The sequence below is a fragment of the Dermacentor silvarum genome, chromosome 3 (assembly GCF_013339745.2).
Source record: "Dermacentor silvarum isolate Dsil-2018 chromosome 3, BIME_Dsil_1.4, whole genome shotgun sequence".
NCBI lineage: Eukaryota > Metazoa > Arthropoda > Arachnida > Ixodida > Ixodidae > Dermacentor > Dermacentor silvarum.
In genome coordinates, this window is record NC_051156.1 from 138,528,992 (window position 1) to 138,546,008 (window position 17,017).

General features: G+C 49.9%; 1 pseudogene; it reads left to right on the plus strand.

The window, feature by feature from the left end:
* LOC119444820 (uncharacterized) overlaps window positions 1-17,017 on the plus strand; it is a 48,343-nt pseudogene that overhangs the window by 8,752 nt on the left and 22,574 nt on the right.

The following is a 17,017-nucleotide window of genomic DNA, read 5'->3' on the forward strand; positions in this document are numbered from 1 at the left end:
TACGAAACCCCCGAGTGTTCACACAGATCTACTCCAACCCTTTCCCACGGAAAACCTGGGGCAGGGCTGTTGATGACCGGCTCAGCCGGTTGGCGACATGCAAACTGGCAGCACGTGCTGCACTTCGCACTGAACTGTTCGATCTGTTTCTGCATTCCCGGCCAATACATAAGAATCCTTGCTCTTGCTTTCGTTTTGTTGAGCCCGAGATGCCCCTCATGCAGGCGTTCCAGCATTTCCCTGCGCATTTGCCTTGGAATAACCACTTTGCAACCCTTCATTAATACTCCATCTACGTACGACAGCTCCGATTTCACTGCAGCGAATGGACCCGTTATTTGACCTTGTTCTAGGAATGTTATGACTTTCCTCAGCTCTTCGTCTTGTTGCGTTTCTGCCTGCAGTTTTCTTTTCATCTTGTCACTGACGAGGCTTTCCAGGACTTGAGCAGCGTGCACCCTAACGCGCTCATCTTCGCTTGGCCGAATGTTGTCTTGAGCTGGGATCCGGGATAGCGCATCGGCTGGGAGCAGTTGCTTTCCTGGCACAAAGTGCAAGGTAAATTCAAAACGCATTAGTCGCAAGAAGAATCGCTGCAGACGAGGAGGCATTTCACAGAGTTCCTTTTTTGCTATTGCCAATAGAGGCTGATGATCAGTCTCTACTGCTATCTTTGTGCCAATAATGAACTCGTCAAATTTCTCCCACCCAAACGTGATTCCCAGCGCCTCCTTTTCAATCTGCGCGTATCTTGTCTCGCTTTCCGTGAGCGCAAGCGATGCATAGGCCACTGGCCGCCAGCCTTTATCATGAAGCTGCATCAGCGCGGCTCCCAACGCATTCCTTGAGGCATCTGTGCTTATCTTGATTTGTTTCCGTGGATCGAAAGCTGCTAGGATGGGTGCTGACGTTAGCAACGTGCGAACACTTTCCCACTCTTTCTGGTGAACGCTGTTCCAGTCGAAACACGCACTTTCACGCATTAAACTGCGCAGCACCGCTGTTTTTTCCGACAAACAAGGGATGTACTTTCCGAAATAATTCACTGCGCCTCGTATTCTTCTTACTTCCTGCTTTGACTTTGGGGTTGGCATGTTGGCGACACACTTCACGAGTTCTTCGTCCGGTTTGATTCCTTCATTCGAGATAACGTCTCCAAGAAATTCGATTTCTCGCGAGCCAAATATACATTTCTCAGGATTGAGCGTGAAACCGGCTGAACGTATTGCTGTCACTGCAGCCCGTAAATGTCTGTCGTGCTCTGCTTTTGTCGTTCCCCATACCAGCACATCGTCTATGTATACACGCACACCAGGGACCCTGTCTAATGCGTCACTGATTTCTCTCTGAAATATTTCCGAAGCAGAACTTAGACCAAATGGTAGTCTCAAGAATCTGTATCGCCCGTACGGGGTACTGAACGTGCAAATTCTTGACGACGCATCGTCCAACGGTATTTCATAAAACCCCCGATTAGCGTCAAGTTTTCTGAACCACCTGGCTCCTGCTAAATCTGCCTCGATGTCTTCTCTTCTGGGAAGCTCGTAGCGTTCGCGTTTGATGTTCTCGTTTATGCGCCGCGGATCCATGCAGATTCGAATTCCTCCGCCCTTCGTTTCAACAATGACCAGTGGACTCACCCACTCTGCCAGTTCCTCCATTTTCACGATGATGGCTTCGGCTTCCATGCGCTCCAGTTCCTTTCGCAAAGGGGCCTGTCTCGCGTGTGGCATTCGCCTTGCTGGCACCGCTACCGGCTTGGCTCCGTCTATCATTGTGATCCTGTAGGGACGTTTGACACAGCCGAGTCCTTTGAACAACTCCGGAAATTCTGCCGTTATCTGCTCTCCCAGACTAGTCTGCCTTGAAATGGCGTGGGCGCGTGTCACCAGGCCGAAACACTCGCCGGTTGAAAGTCCCAACAACGCTTGCTTGCCTTTCTTAACTATAAGGAATGCGACCTGCTGCACATTGTTGCCCAGCCGCAGTGGCAACGATGCTGTGCTGAAATGCTCCATCACATTTCCTTCATAGCTTGTCAGAACTGTCTTGTTTTCGCGCACTTTCGCAGCTGTTTTAAGCCTTGCGAAAATGTAGTGAGGCAGCAGGTTTGCCTGCGCCCCAGTGTCGACCTTGAATGTCACTGCTTTCGTGCCTATTGTTGCATCAATTGTCCAGTCGTGAACCACCGTACTTGCCACGCCGCTTATTTGCACAGCCAGAATTGGAATTCATGTTCAGAATCTTCATTTTATTCGTGTGCTTCACGGTCCACCTCATTAACTTTTCTCGTCTGCAGCAAATGACAAAATGGTTCTGCTTACCGCAGTTTCCGCACGTCTTTTTTTCAGGCTGGACACTTCCTAGGTGGGTGGACCCTGTTGCAATAGGTGCACTGATGGGTGGACCTTTTCCGAGGTTCACTTCGGTCCCGTTTCTCCACAGCACAGGCCAGCGCTGCTTGCTGTTTCTTGTCCCACAGTTGGTCGTGGCTGGCTGCCAGCTCAGCTGCTTTGCAAAAGTCTATAGCCTTGGAGAGGATTAAATCTTTTTCCTTTAGGACACGGGACCTGAGCTTCGTATCTTTCGTTCCACACAGAAGTTGGTCACGCACCATTGAATCCCTCAGGTCTCCAATATTGCACGTCTGCGCCGCTATCTGTACATCTCTCAGGAATTGTTCGAATGTTTCATCTTGCTGCTGCGAGCGGGAACGGAAAGCTTGCCTTTCGTACGTTTCATTGCGCTGAGGCGTGCAGTACTCCTCGAATTTTCGGACGATGAGCTCGTAGTCCTCCTGTTCCGCTGGAGCCAGTTGAAATGTGTTGTACACATCAATGGCCTCTTGTCCAGCCACGTGTAGGAATACAGCCGCTTTTTCCGCACTTGTCTTGCTGTCCTTACCCGTCGCTGGATGCGCTGCTTGAACCTTTCCCAATTTGCGGCGACGTTCTCCGAGAGGACGAGTCGGTCAGGGGGCGGAAGCGCTTCCATCTCGGTTTCACCGGGCGACGCTGGACGACGAGCACACCGCGCAACTGCGCGCGCACCGCCTATCTGCTGCGAGCCGCTTCTGACACCATGTTTCGTATCATGACAGAGAGCGATGGGCTGACAAGGCAAGTCCCCGTTTATTATTCCGTGCTCCTTTTTATACTACACATTCTGGCCAGAGTTGCCCGACCATATGACGATACAATATCGTCTATAGGCTCACAAGAGTCGGCGGGGGTGGTGGTGTCACGCTGAAAAGTGGGCCGATCCTGATGATAGTGCTGAAAGGGACCAAGCTCAATGTCACATACCAGGGACAAGAAAGAAAGAAAGGAAAGAAAGGAAGGAAGGAAAGAAGGAAGGAAGAAAGACAGAAAGAAATAGAGAAAAAAAGAAAGAAATCACGTGTGGCACACACCCGCATTAGATATGTCACTCGCGTGATCACGTGACACGAGCGCGACCAATCAGGTTCGTTTGGTGTGTCGCGGGGCCCTAGGGACATGGAAGGAAAGCGCGTTGGCGCGCGCTCCTGCGGGTTTCCCTCGCCTCAGATCATTTTCGGCTAATTGATGGGAAGGCCACGCGTGGTGCGCTGTGCAAAGGAGCAAGCTGTGTTTGATGAACGCTGGCGTGAACTCGCTCGGAAAAGGTCCCGTCGTCGACGTGTCGATTCTAGCTTGAGGGCTTCTCTAGGCGAGGCTCGACGTCAGCGAAGAGCCGACGATCCCGAGGCGAGGGCTTCCGAAGCACAAGCCCGGCGTCAGCGACGAGCAAAGAATCCCGTAGCGAGGGCGTCCGAAGCCGAGGCCCCCCGTCAGAGACGATCAGAGAACCCTGAGGTGACGGCTTCCGAGCATTACCCTGACGAAGGTCAGATACACACACGACAAGCTGCGCTTACCCCCATTTTCTCGACAGGGGAAGGGCTGGGGATTTTTTTTTTCTCTTTATGTCAGCTACAATATCGACTATATCTTCGTTTGCTCTGTGATGCACACTGCTCTCTTCCTGTCTCTTAATGCTACGCCTGACATTTTTGGTTGCATCGGTCTTTGCGCGCTCCTTAACTTGTTCTCGAGCTTCTTCGTTAACCGCCAAGTTTCTGCCCCATTAGTTAGCACCGGTAGAATGCAATCATTGTACAGTTTTCTTTTCAACGACAGTGGCGAGCTTCAAGTCATAATTTGGCAATCTATATTGTATGCACTCCAACCTATTTTCATTCTTCTGTGAATGTTGTCATGATCTGGGTCCACGCGCCGAGTATTTGACCTAGATAAACGTACTGCTGCACAGACCGCATTCCTTTCTGTCTTTATGTTCTGTCTTTTTATAGCCATTTTTCCTTGCTTTTTATCTCTCTCAATCACTCACGTATTTGCAGCACTGCAGGAAAGTTACGAATAAAATATGTTAATAAGCATGTTATTATAACGATGGGCCCTCTCGACCTTGCGCACTGGAAATAGTTGAAATTAAGGCGGCCTTTTGAAACATTGTTAAAAAACATCGTCAGCCCTTCCCCTGTCGTTGAAATGGGGGTAATTGAAGCTTGTCGTCTGTTTATCTGATCTTCCTGGCGCTTTTCTTTCTTTGTCTCTTTCTCCTCACTTTCTTTCTTCCTCTCTTTCTTCCTTTCTCTCTCCCTTTCTTGCCTTCTCTCTTTCTCTACCTTTCTCTCTTTCTTTCTGTCCGTGGTATGTGCCATTGAGCTTGGACCCTTTCTGCACTACCACCAGGATCGGCCCACTTTTCAGCGTGACACCACCACCACCGCCAACATTTGTGATCCTATTAAGCTTAGGGAGCCTACATGCATGTACGACCTCTAATTAAACTTTGCTTAAAATGCTGCCCTGTCAGTTACGCTGGCGCATTGCGGTGAAATCCGACAGGTAGCCGTAGGCGTAATGTCCAATATTTCTGGATATTTGTACGTTTTTCGTGTCCTGAGCAGTGGCTCTTGCTCACTAATTTGCCTCTTCGTTTCATTTCAAATTGGTAGATTAAATAGAACGTGCTATGAACTAAATCTCTCACGACTGCTATGAGTAATTTAGAGTTAGTGTGTTGGCGGATGAAAAAACTTTGCAAAATCTGGACGCGTGACCACCGGGATTGTGATGGTTTCAGAAGAGAACATAGAACATGCCAGTGAGAGGCCACCGCGTAATTGTAATGAACGTTCGACTTCTGCAACAGCGTTTCCACGAATGCGGCACCTGGCTCGTCGCATCGCGTCACATGAACATTCTAGCACATCGCATTCATGTAAACGGGGCTGCGCTAGGAAAGCGCGCCACAATAATGCACCAGACAGGGTTGAATTGAGTCGACTTACTCGTGTAAGACGACTTTCGGAGTGCATGTAAACGCAAGTCGCGTCGCATTAGGAATTCTGGGAAGGGAATTTGAAGCGGATCTGCTGCACTCGCCGAGCTGCGGTACAGCCATATCGCTGTGAACATGGCGACCCGGAAGGCGACGCTGCAACCGCTGCTTTGGCTACGATGTGCGACACCATATGCCGCCACCATCGCAGAAGGGGTAATGCGCTACATGTAAACGCTGGCGCATCGCATTACTCGTGATGCGTTAGGAAATGTGATGCGCTACTGTCGCATTCTGTTGTATTCATGTAAACGCGGACTTACAGTCATATGATCATGTTGGCAGGAAAAAAAATAGAAGGAAAGGAGAAGAAGGAAAGGAAAAGACTACACAGACGTTTGTGTTGTCCTTTTCGTTCCTCGTATCCGTGTTTGCACACCTGCCATTGCGTAACATGTTCTTCCAAATCAAGTCGAATGTGAATACTTGAGAAAAATAACATTTGAGCATCTTATATTTTCTTACTCAAGCAACATAAAATATTCAGTTGGCGCGCAGTCCGCTTGATAAAAAAGAAATATGTAGGGGAGATTGCTGATGGCTATTCATATTACCTAAATTTTATTAGTTTCAAAAAATGGTTAATTGAAACACAGCACATGGTATGTACAATGTGCAGGTCTCTTTATGTACAGATTAAAGTACTGTAGCACCGCAGCGGCACAGTAATAGTTGAGACGCGCAGTGAAGTTCCTCAGACCACCATTGTGGACATCGCTGGGCAAGCGGTGCTTTTGTTCAGCATTACACGACACGATGCGGTAGACAACTCAAGCACGCGTAGCATTGTGGGAGCGCGGCGTTTTGACGTCAGTGTGGCGCTTGAGCAGTCGATAGCGGTTAGAAGAAACGGAGACTAAAGTACGGGGGTGATACTTATAGAAAGCTTCGCTTTCTATAACGGAGAATTGTCCACGTATTGAAAAGGAAATGGCCATCTTGAAAGAAATGGTGAGAGATCATTCAAATCAACGAGAAGCCGCCGCTAAGATTAGGAGGCGACGTTCCCGTCGCCGACGTTCTTCAAGGAAGGCTGTTGCCTCTACGACGCGCTTGCCACATCCTATGACATCACCTCCTCCTCGGCTGCCCAGACCATACAATGCGGAAAGGACCACGAAGGTACAAGACCACTGAGAACGACAAGGCCACATTTGCCGGATCTTGGCCGGTCCTACCAAAACGACAGCAAGCACCAACAGGATCGCGGCAAAATTCTGATGGACAAGCCTCGGCGTCTACTGCCGGTGATTTGTCCGACCAGGACAGGCAAGTGACTGTAATGCTGCACTAACTAATTAATACAATCCGCATAATCCTGAACAAGCTACAAACACCTGTAGCTCGAAGTGCTCTGCAAATACTGGATGCATTAACTCCAGTGCTTGCTAGCATCGTGTAAGCACCATGGCTTGACCAATAGTCGCCTTCCGCACTGAAGTTAAAGGTGCGTCGACCTTCCAGCGGAATGCCAGAGGTCTCAGGACCCGCATAGCAGACTTTCGCCAATTAGTTTTTAGAAATCGTTTCCCCTTACTGGTCATATGCGAACCAAATACATCGACTCCACCCAGACTGTCTGGTTACGAACCTTTCGCCTCGTCCACATGTGGAGCATTCAGCAAAGTAATTGTCTACATCCGCACGGATCTTCCGTATGTCGCTCACGCGGTAGAGCCACATGACGACAACCAATATGTATGCCTGCATGTAAAAAGGAAGACTGGGTCATTTACACTTATTGGCGCCTACATATCCCCAGCGGGTCACTTTGATGGCAAAAGGCTGAAGAAAATATTGCAAATAACCAATGGCCCCTAGGTTATCACAGGTGACTTTAAGGCACATCACCAGCTATGGGGAAGCACTAAAATTGATCCCAGAGGCAGGAGTCTTGGCTCCTATGCTGCCGACCATGATATGTGCTGCGTGAATGATGACAGCCCTACATTCCTCCGAGGCACGACCTATAGTAGCTGCTTAGACTTGACTTTGGTCTCACGGCGCTTCGACTCATGCGTCCAGTGGTTTACTGACATAGAGACACATGGAAGCGACCATATTCCTACCATACCTCAAGATTAGTGGAGTTGAGCAAAAGCTCCTCTACAGTCTTGCGTACAGTTGAGTGGTCAAGATTTAAGGAGCATAATGGATGACGCATGTCGGGAAGGCCTTTCACACAATATAGAAGACGAAATCGCAGACGCAATGAAAGAATTCATGTGCTCGCTCACAAGGTCAGCAAGGCGAACACACTTCGACACAGAACTGGAGAGGCTGCGTGCGGAACGCCGACAGGCGGAAAGAAGGTATCGGCGCACGAAATCTGTTCTAGACCTGAGGGCTTCACGACGCATACAAAAGAAAGTTCAGCGTCATATAGATAAATTAGAAGACAAGCGATGGAAAACTTTCTGTCAGACGCTTGACCCCCGAAGATCGCTCTCACATATATGGAGAACGGTTAGGGGTCTTCGCTTATGTCCGCATCAAAGGAAGCCCTTTGCTACTATGGCCCTCTACCAACACTGCTCGCAGTTTGAAGTGGCTGAAGAGTTCTGTGTGCGGGTTGCTGGATCCGTGATCATCCCTACGGACGCGGCACTGAATGGCGTCCCTGAGGCACGTGTATCAGAAATGAACGTGTCATTTTCCCCTGAAGAGCTCGACGCTGCGTTAGCGACCTGCAGGCGTTCTTCGTCACCAGGACCAGATGGCATCACGTACGCTGCCCTATGCCACCTTGGACATGACGCATGTAGTGAGCTGCTCAACTACTACAATGAGTCTTGGCGAACCGGCGTTGTTCCTAAACAATGGAAATCGAGCCGCTTGATCCCCATTCTGAAACCTGGAAAGTCTCCGCTTGATTTATCATCATATCGTCCGATTGCGCTTTCGAGCTGCTTCGGCAAAGTGATGGAAAGAATGATTCTTGCTCGCTTAGAATGGTACCTCGAGCGATTCAACATCTATGCGGATGCCATGGCTGGCTTTCGTCGAGGTCACTCGTCCATCGACAATGTTATTGACCTCGTTACCTGTGTCCAAGAACAGAAAATCCTCAAGCGCCTACCAGTTGCACTTTTTCTCGATGTCAAAGGAGCATACGACAACGTCGCCCATGAGGCCATACTGAACTCACTTGAGGCTGTGGGAGTTGGTGGCCGGATGTGTCAATGAATTAGGGACTATTTGACCGAGAGGTGCTTTTTCTTACAGACTGAAGACGGCCCAACTTCGGAACATTACATCTGCCGTGGTGTGCCGCAGGGTGGAGTGTTGAGCCCTATATTGTTCAACCTCGTCTTGGTGGGACTTGTGGAGTATTTACCGCGCACAGTTCATGTCTCTATATACGCCGACGACATTTGCATCTGGGCCTCTGCAGTGACTCGGCCTCAGGTGCGGGCCAGGCTTCAGCGGGTGGCAACCATGACGGCGTATTATCTACGAGAACAAGGCCTCAGTGTGTCTGCAGAAAAGTGCACATTGGTTGGCTTTACGCGCAAAGAAATGTCCCTGTATGCTGTTTCAATCAACGGTCAAGCTGTGTCCTGTGTTAAGACGCATCGCTTTCTTGGTTTCATCATCGACCGCAACCTCTCGTGTACTCTTCACTGCGTCTACCTGAAGAAGAAGTTATTTGCTATTGCTGAGGTATTTAAATTTCTCTGCGGGAAAAACTGGCGTGCACCAGTCCATTCTGTGCTGCAGCTGTACAGGGTACTGTTCGTGGGACTCCTTCGTCACATTCTGCCAGTTTTATCAAATACATGCAAGATGAACATTCGCGCTCTGTAGAGCATACAAGGTCAAGCCCCACGCACGTGTTTAGGGCTGCCTCAGTGCACCTCAACAACAGCAACAATAGCCATCGCGAGAGACCATACGATCCAGACACACGTAGCTGCCGACTCCTTCAGAGCGCACATTCGTCATCTGTCAAGGATCCCCGACCATCACTTAGCTTCCCTACCAGTGGAGAGACCTCATGCGACCTTTTCAAAAGTGATTAGCGCACGCAATCTTTTACACCGGCGGCGAAGCCTTCATCTCCCCTGTGGTGCCTGCGACAACCTCAAGTGAATTTTAGTATTCCCGGAAACACCAAGAAGGTCAATCTTCCATCGCTGGCTCTGAAGCAACTGACGCTCCTATTAATGCACCAGACACATCATGACTACATACATATATATACCGACGGTTCGACCTCACCTACCAGCTCAACTTCCGCATTCGTCGTTCCAGCCAAGCATGTCGCAGTTAAATTGAAATTATCACATCTGACTACATCTAGGTCGGCAGAACTTGCAGCCCTCCATGCAGCTGTGACCTACGTCAAAGAAGAGCCGGCAAAAAATGGCTCATATTCTGTGACTCTAAGGCAGCCCTTCACAGTATCAAGTCAGCCTTACATCAGAGAACTTACGAGCAGATGATATCCGACATCAGGGAAGTACATCACCATGCTTTGGAAACAGGACACTTCATAGTTTTCCAGTGGATTCCTGCTCACTGTGGCATCATCGGCAACGATATTGCTGACAGGGCTGCCCGATCTTTCCACGAAGACACCCAGACGCGTACCAAGACGCGCTTTGACGAGGACGGACACTGCCAGGGAACTTCGTCTGCTTTCACGCAAAAAGTCACAAGCTCTATGGAGTTCAAGTGCCGTCAATTGCCGATTGTACAAGTTGGACCCCTTGCTACGTCTACCACTGCCATCTAGCTTTTCCCGCGACGAAACAACCTTGCTGTGCCGCTTGTGGCTGGGAGTGGCGTTCGCCAACGCTTACTCATTCCGTATGGGAATGACCGAGAGCCCGATGTGCGACTCCTGTATGTGCGAGGAAACCATCGAGCACCTATTGTGTACCTGTCCTCGCTACGACGTACAACGCTTTTTCTCAGGACAACGTTAAACCTACTGGACTCGCGACCGTTCTCTGAGTCAAAGATACTCGGACCGTGGCTACACCAGTTGCTGGCACAAAAAGCGATGCGTGCATTAGTACAGTAATTGAAGTGCACCGGTTTAAGAGACCGCCTATAGTGTCCCTGTACATCGTCCCACGTGTACTCAGTACTCATTCTCTCCCTATTTTACTCTTTCTCATCCCCCTTTCCCTCACCCTTAGTGCAGGGTAGCAAACCGGACGCTCTTCTGGTTGACCTCCCTGCCTTTCCTCTCCTTGCTCTCTCTCTCTCTCTTCGCGTTAAAATAACTCAGGCTAATATACATTTAAACAGGGGTTTAATACTGTTCACAAGTAGACTTCCGGACAACTGAAGACAAACTGCAAATGACAAACTGATTTCAAATATTTTGGCACAATGGCAATGACAGTAATGAAACAAGGGAACAGTAATCACATTGTTTAAGAAACGGATGCAGCACCGTGTTCGCTGAAGGAGACAAGGGATACTGCAGCACCGCACATTGTTCTGAAGGGATTAAGTCGTAGCAAAGCGGGGTTAACAATAAATCGAAACAAACTCGTATATAGTCTGCTTAAACGAGAGCCGTTCTTATTTAATGATTGGAAATTATTGAGCAGACGTCATCTGTCCAGTGCGTAAGCACAAGAACTGGTGCCCTTGAGCAGCAACAACCACAGCTATCCTGCAGCAAAATATTTAAAACCATACTCCCATGCATTGTTCTGTCTTGTTTGACACTTTATTAAGGCGAAAGCCTTATACGTGTCATCGTGCAGTCCACCTTCAAAGTCCTTGAGCGAAAAAGCGATGACTACATGAAAGGTACAAAAAGTCAGGTGGTCACAGTTGTCTTTTGCACAGCTGCCTCCGATGCCGCTCTCATGCCAGCGTTTCCATACAGCCGCTCGCGCTTGTGCCACTGCTCGCGCGTTCATCGTTCGACTGGTTGATTTAATTCTATATATCCTAATTAAGCAAAGTTAGTTAAGATCGAGTTAATTCAGGCACTCGAACCCACGACCTTCGGTGGGAGTCGAACGCATCGAGCTTATGTGGGAGTCTAACCCACGAACTTTAGTGTAAAGGCAAAGTTAATTAAGGTACAGGTAATTATTATAGAGTTAATTATTGCACTCTAATGGCAGTGGGTTCGAGTGCACTAATTAATTACCATCAAATCCACGATGTTTGTTGTTCATTAGGGCAAGGTTAATTATTCTACAGTTTTTTACGGCAGTGTCAATTAAGCTGTCGAATCCACGAACTTTAGTGGGAGAAAACAAGTAATAAGAAGTAACAACGCATTCTAATGAGAATGTCAAGTAATTGAAGGTCTCGTGAGCACGAAGGCTTTCGCATTCATCCTCTTTGACGTATGCTAAAGTGACTGTCAATTTTTTAAGTGTTTTTACTCCTTACTTCTTACATTGCAGTCCTTGCTATTTGATTTGTATTCAATTTTTTTTTTAATTTTTGTGCACCCTTAGCGATGACCTTTTTTTTGCGATAGCAATTATATGGACACTCCTGGCGCGTTTCTGCCGTCGGCTTCGCCGTCACCATCGCCATTAGGTTCCGTTTAATGTCCACGGGCACCAAAATCGCCGCCGCGCGCCGTACGTTGTATGTGCGAGTGAAAGCATGCGACGGTGAGCCGGCAATTGTGGTTCGCGCAAAGCGCTCCGGAGGGAGGGTAAGGAGGTGGAGGGGCCGTGCTTTACTGCGGCCGAAGGCTCCGGTGTGCGCCTCGAGCGCCCGCCCACTCGGCTGTATTTTCAAAGCCATCTGAGGCGGGGGTGAAGTCCGCCTTCCCTGTGTTCTCGCGGCTAAGATCGCGTTGATGCGAGCGCCGGCGCGAAGCTCAATTCAGTCGCTGCTGCAGCACGCTGACTCACTCCAGCGTTTTGGCAGCGAGTTTCCGCTGTCATCGAGTGAGATGCGTTCATGGTTGCTTGATCGCGTGTGTCACCACGCTTGTTAATTTAGTTAACGTGCCTATGTTTACAGGTTTGCATGGCTGATACAACTACTATCTTAACATTTTATAGCTGTCCACTAATTTGCAATCGCAATCGAGGCTTCGCCTTTCGGGCGAAACTTCGACGTTCTTTCTGCAGGTGGCTACACCTACCAATTTAACCGTGGAGGGTGCCTAATATGCACGGCATGAGTTTTCTTTGTTTGGCTGAACGCATGTGCTCAATGTAGCAAACTCTCTTGTCGCGCCCAACACTGCTTGTCGCCTAATGCTCTTCATTGTGTCTATGCATGTGTACGTGTGTTCTTAACTGCTTATTTGATTGTTGTATCAATTATGTGGACATTCGAGACCTGTTCGCGCCATTAGCGCCATCGCCGTCGTGCTGTTCAGGTATCAACGACGCACGCGCAGCCCGCGCATGGACCGTGACAAGGCATCCAGAAGACGCACACTGCAAAAATGACCAAGCCTAGTGGGCGCACCGCCACGCTCTGCTCAATTCGCCGTGTCGGCCCCGGAGAGGGTTTCGCCGCTAGAATGAGCATTGTGCATACACATATGTGCACTTATTAATGTTTTAGCGCAGAATCTACAATAAAGCATACAGAGACACGAGCGGAACAGGCGCAACGTAGCGCCTGTTCCGTTCGTGTGTCTGTGTTCTTTTTTGCCAACCAATTAGCGCGAACCAAGGCTTTGTTCACTATTTACGTTCCCACTGAGAATTTGTATGCACGCCACGCCGTGGTGATCGAGTCCACGGGTCTGACCGGAACGGATAGTGAGTGTCAAGCTGAATCTATCGATTCATTTCGTTTGGCGCTTTCAAGCGCCCACAGTTTTCCGTCGGTATCATTTCATATACCATCGAGGTCGGATGCCTGTAACACCGCTAGAGGGGTATTTATCGCGTCAGTGTTGTGACCAAAGAGGTTTTCGACACACCTGATATAATCCAGGGCGTGGTTACTGCTGCGCAGCAACTGTTGCATCCCATGCTGCGTCTCCCCGGTTTTACATCTGCGTGTTGTTATAACAACCACGTAAGACGCCCAAGCGCAACGCTAACTCCTACCTTGCTATTTCTTTCCTTCGGTTGAAACTGCTAATTGCATTTTATGGCATTTCGGCCCATTAATTGCGCAATCCGATGTTGCAAAAATATATCAGTGAGTTGCTAACGTCTTCAAAATGATCAAATAAATCGGTCCACCAAGCATGCTGAACACGGGTGGCCCGAGAGTGTCTGAATCGCGGTCCTAGAATCCCCTGAGAATTTGAACATAAAAGTTCAATTACTTTTGCCGTTGTGAAGGTTCCACCGCTAAGCCAGTATGGCTTTGAATTACTTTCCCCAGTTTTACTTCAATTCTAGGTAATTTTCTTTGCCCTTTATTATACTTCCTTTATTTCTTTCTTCTATGTTCTTTACATTGACTCGCAATTCACTATGAAAGACGACATAGATGCATTTTGCTAGGGCATTGGGTTGAGATGCTCGAAGCCAGGTCTTCATGCTGCTTTATTTAACTTAATTATAGAATACCGCGTTATGAGAGACGAAAATTACCCGCAAAATTGCTGATTAACATGCACAATTGAAAAAAAAAACTTGTTTACTAAAGGCTTGTGATTAGGTGAGGGCTTGTAAAAAACAAAAATATATGCATATTGTTCAAACGCATGCACACTCAATACAAAGAGAAAAATGAAAACAGTTGCGCGCACATGTGGGAACCTGTGTGAAGTCAAGTTTTTGTGAAGCGGTTAAACAATTGGTCTACAAGTAACAGCCATGAATACAGTTGTGCTTCCTTTTTATTGCGATAGCAATTATATGGACACTCAAAAGCAGATTTCTGCCGTCGGCGTCTTTTGAATGCAACGTATAATCTAATACAATCATTATGTTTATCTAACACAAAAGTGACAACTTTATCACAAGCTTTTACATGTTTTTATGTTCATGCACTACGCCCCTCACCAGCCATGCTGAAATGCAAACCGCAAATCAGGCGGATGCGCAGTGTGACGTAGAGCACTGCACGGGCTCGGGCTTACCCGAAAGCCCGGGCCCGGCCAGGCCCACGGGCCGGGCCGGGCCGGGTAGATCAGTTTTTATTGTGATAGCAATTATATGGACACTCCAAAGCAGATTTCTGCCGTCGGCGTCGGCGTCGCCGTCGCCGTGAGGTTCCGTATGACGTCAATGGAGATTAAAACGTCGCCGCGATCGATAAGTGGTTCTTGAGGGAAAGGGAAAGGTTGATGATAAGTGGTTCTTGAGGGAAAGGGAAAGGTTGGCGCTATCTTCTGCAGCCCTTGAGGGAGCACGGCTCAGCGCCAACGGGGAGGGGTAAGTGGGAGCGAAAGAAGGGATAGAGTGGAGTCGCCATGGCTGGGCGAAGCAAAACCGGCAGGCATAGGCGGCTCGTATCAGGCCGAGATGGAAGGCCTTGGTGTGCTGCAGAGTCTGCAGGGGTGTTGTGCCAGGCCGGTCAGGCCCGGGGTGGGGTGGGAGGCCGTGAGGCCTTCCCGCTTGTAGAAATGTCCTTAGAGGCGTGCGGAGAGCCCTGACGAGTCAAGGAACTCCACGACGCCTCGAAGTGCAGAAAGGTGGTGTCGGCCGGGGAAGAGGAGATCTTCCTCCTTGCCAGAGGGGAGGCCCAGGCGGCGGAACTCCTGCAGGAGTGGGCCCCGCTGCTGGAGGTACGCCGGGCAGGCCAGCAGGAGATGTTCGATCGTCTCCGGCTCCCCGCAGGAGCTGCAGGCCGGGGACGTCGCTCGTCCCAGTCGGTGGCTGCGTGCTGCCGTCCAGCTGCAGCCGATGCGGAGCCGGAGAAGGAACGAGGTCTCCCTGCGAGCCAGGCCTCGCTGGGGGAGTGGTCGGGGGGGGCATCCCAGTGCCACCCGTTTGTCTGGGTGGTGGGTCGCCAGGTGTCGCCGCAGCCTCAGTCCTGTGAAGTCGCCCTCCGTCACGGCCCGACTGAGGGGCACAGTGGTGTGGTGGGCGTCCTTCGCCAGGGTGTCGGCTGACTCGTTGCCCGGGATCCCTACGTGGGCGGGGATCCAGTGCAGGGACACCGGGTGGCCTGCGTCCTGCAGCGCTGTCAGCCGGGTAGACAGCAGTGCGACTCCAATGCTGGCGCTTTCTGGAAAGGTTGATGATGATAAGTGGTTCTTGAGGGAAAGGGAAAGGTTGGCGCTATCTTCTGCAGCCCTTGAGGGAGCACGGCTCAGCGCCAAAGGAAAGGTTGGCGCCGAACGCTGTATGTGCGAGTGAAAGGGCGCGAGGGACGCGCGCTTTCACGGGGAGTGAACGCACGGCGGAGAACAAACACGCGTTCTGCGCCGTGCTCCCTTAAGGGCTGCAGAAGTAGGCGTCTCTGTCTCTTTCCTCCTTTACAATCACCGTATATGTAGAGCAAACGCGCGCTCTTCCGACGCGCGAAAGGCCGGGGGAGGGGGGGGGGGAGGCGACGTTTAGCTGCGGCACCAAGTGCCTATTTATATCAGAGGCTCCGGCAACAGTCACCAACGCCGCACGCATTTTGTGCGAACGCGGGCAAAACGCCGACGGCGTCGACAACAGTTCTGCGTGTTGCCGGTGCTGCTGCATGTCCAAGTTTATACAGCTGATAAAGCTACTATCATTACTCCGTATAGCTCTCTACAAATTTGCTATCGCAATTGATGCTTCGCCTTTAAGGTGAAACTGCGACAACTTTTTTCACGGGCTCGGGCCGGGCTCGGGCACGGCGTGTGCTTTTTGACCCGGGCCGGGCTCGGGTTTTTTGACGCGGGCCCGGGCTGGGCTCGGGCTTTCTGCGAGTTATTCTCGGGCTTCTCAACTCTGAAAAACATGTATTTTTCGGTCTCGGGCCGGGTTCGGGCCGGTTTCGAGCCGGGCTCGGGCCGGGCTCGGGCTTAAGGTAAAGGGGTGGCGGGCCGGGCCGGGCGGGTAACGTAGATTATTTCCGGGCCCGGGCCGGGACCGGGTCTCGCCATAAAAGTTTTGATCGGGCTCGGGCGGGCCGCCCAATGTAAAAACGGGCCCGGGCTGGGCCCGGGCTGCAAAAATCGGCCCGTGCAGTGCTCTAGTGTGACGTCTATTGAGCGATGCCGCGAAAACGAAGGTGATATGTTAGGTTCGTTCGAGATAATTATGACAATTACAGATATACTACAGATAATTATGACAATTATAGATATACATGCAGAGAAACATATGTTGTATATGTAGATATTCTGTGCCTGTGGTGTCACAGTGACGCATATCTTATGGCTAAATTAAAGCAAGCAAGCCAAGGAATTTGTGTATTATACTCCAGTATTCCACTGGCATATTGGTGTGCTTCAGAGACACATGTGAGCTGACGTTGTTTGGACCGGTTTGATGTACAAATTCATATGACAGCGAAGCTCTGAAGTGGAATTTCGCAGCCGTTCTCGTGCGGCACTGAAGGCCGGCGTGCGCCTTCGGGCTCTGGTATCAGACAGTCAGTCACCCAAAGTGCGTCAATGTCAAGTTATCGCTTTGAAACGTAATTATTGGTGATTAGCAACCAAAATGACTTCACTTTCCTCTCGTGTTTTTTTAAATTTTTTTATGGGAGTCTGAAGGGGGATCGGGAGGGGGGGGGGGTACAGCAATCAGCAGGTCTTGTTTCTCACAACCCAAATTTCCGGCTCTACTCC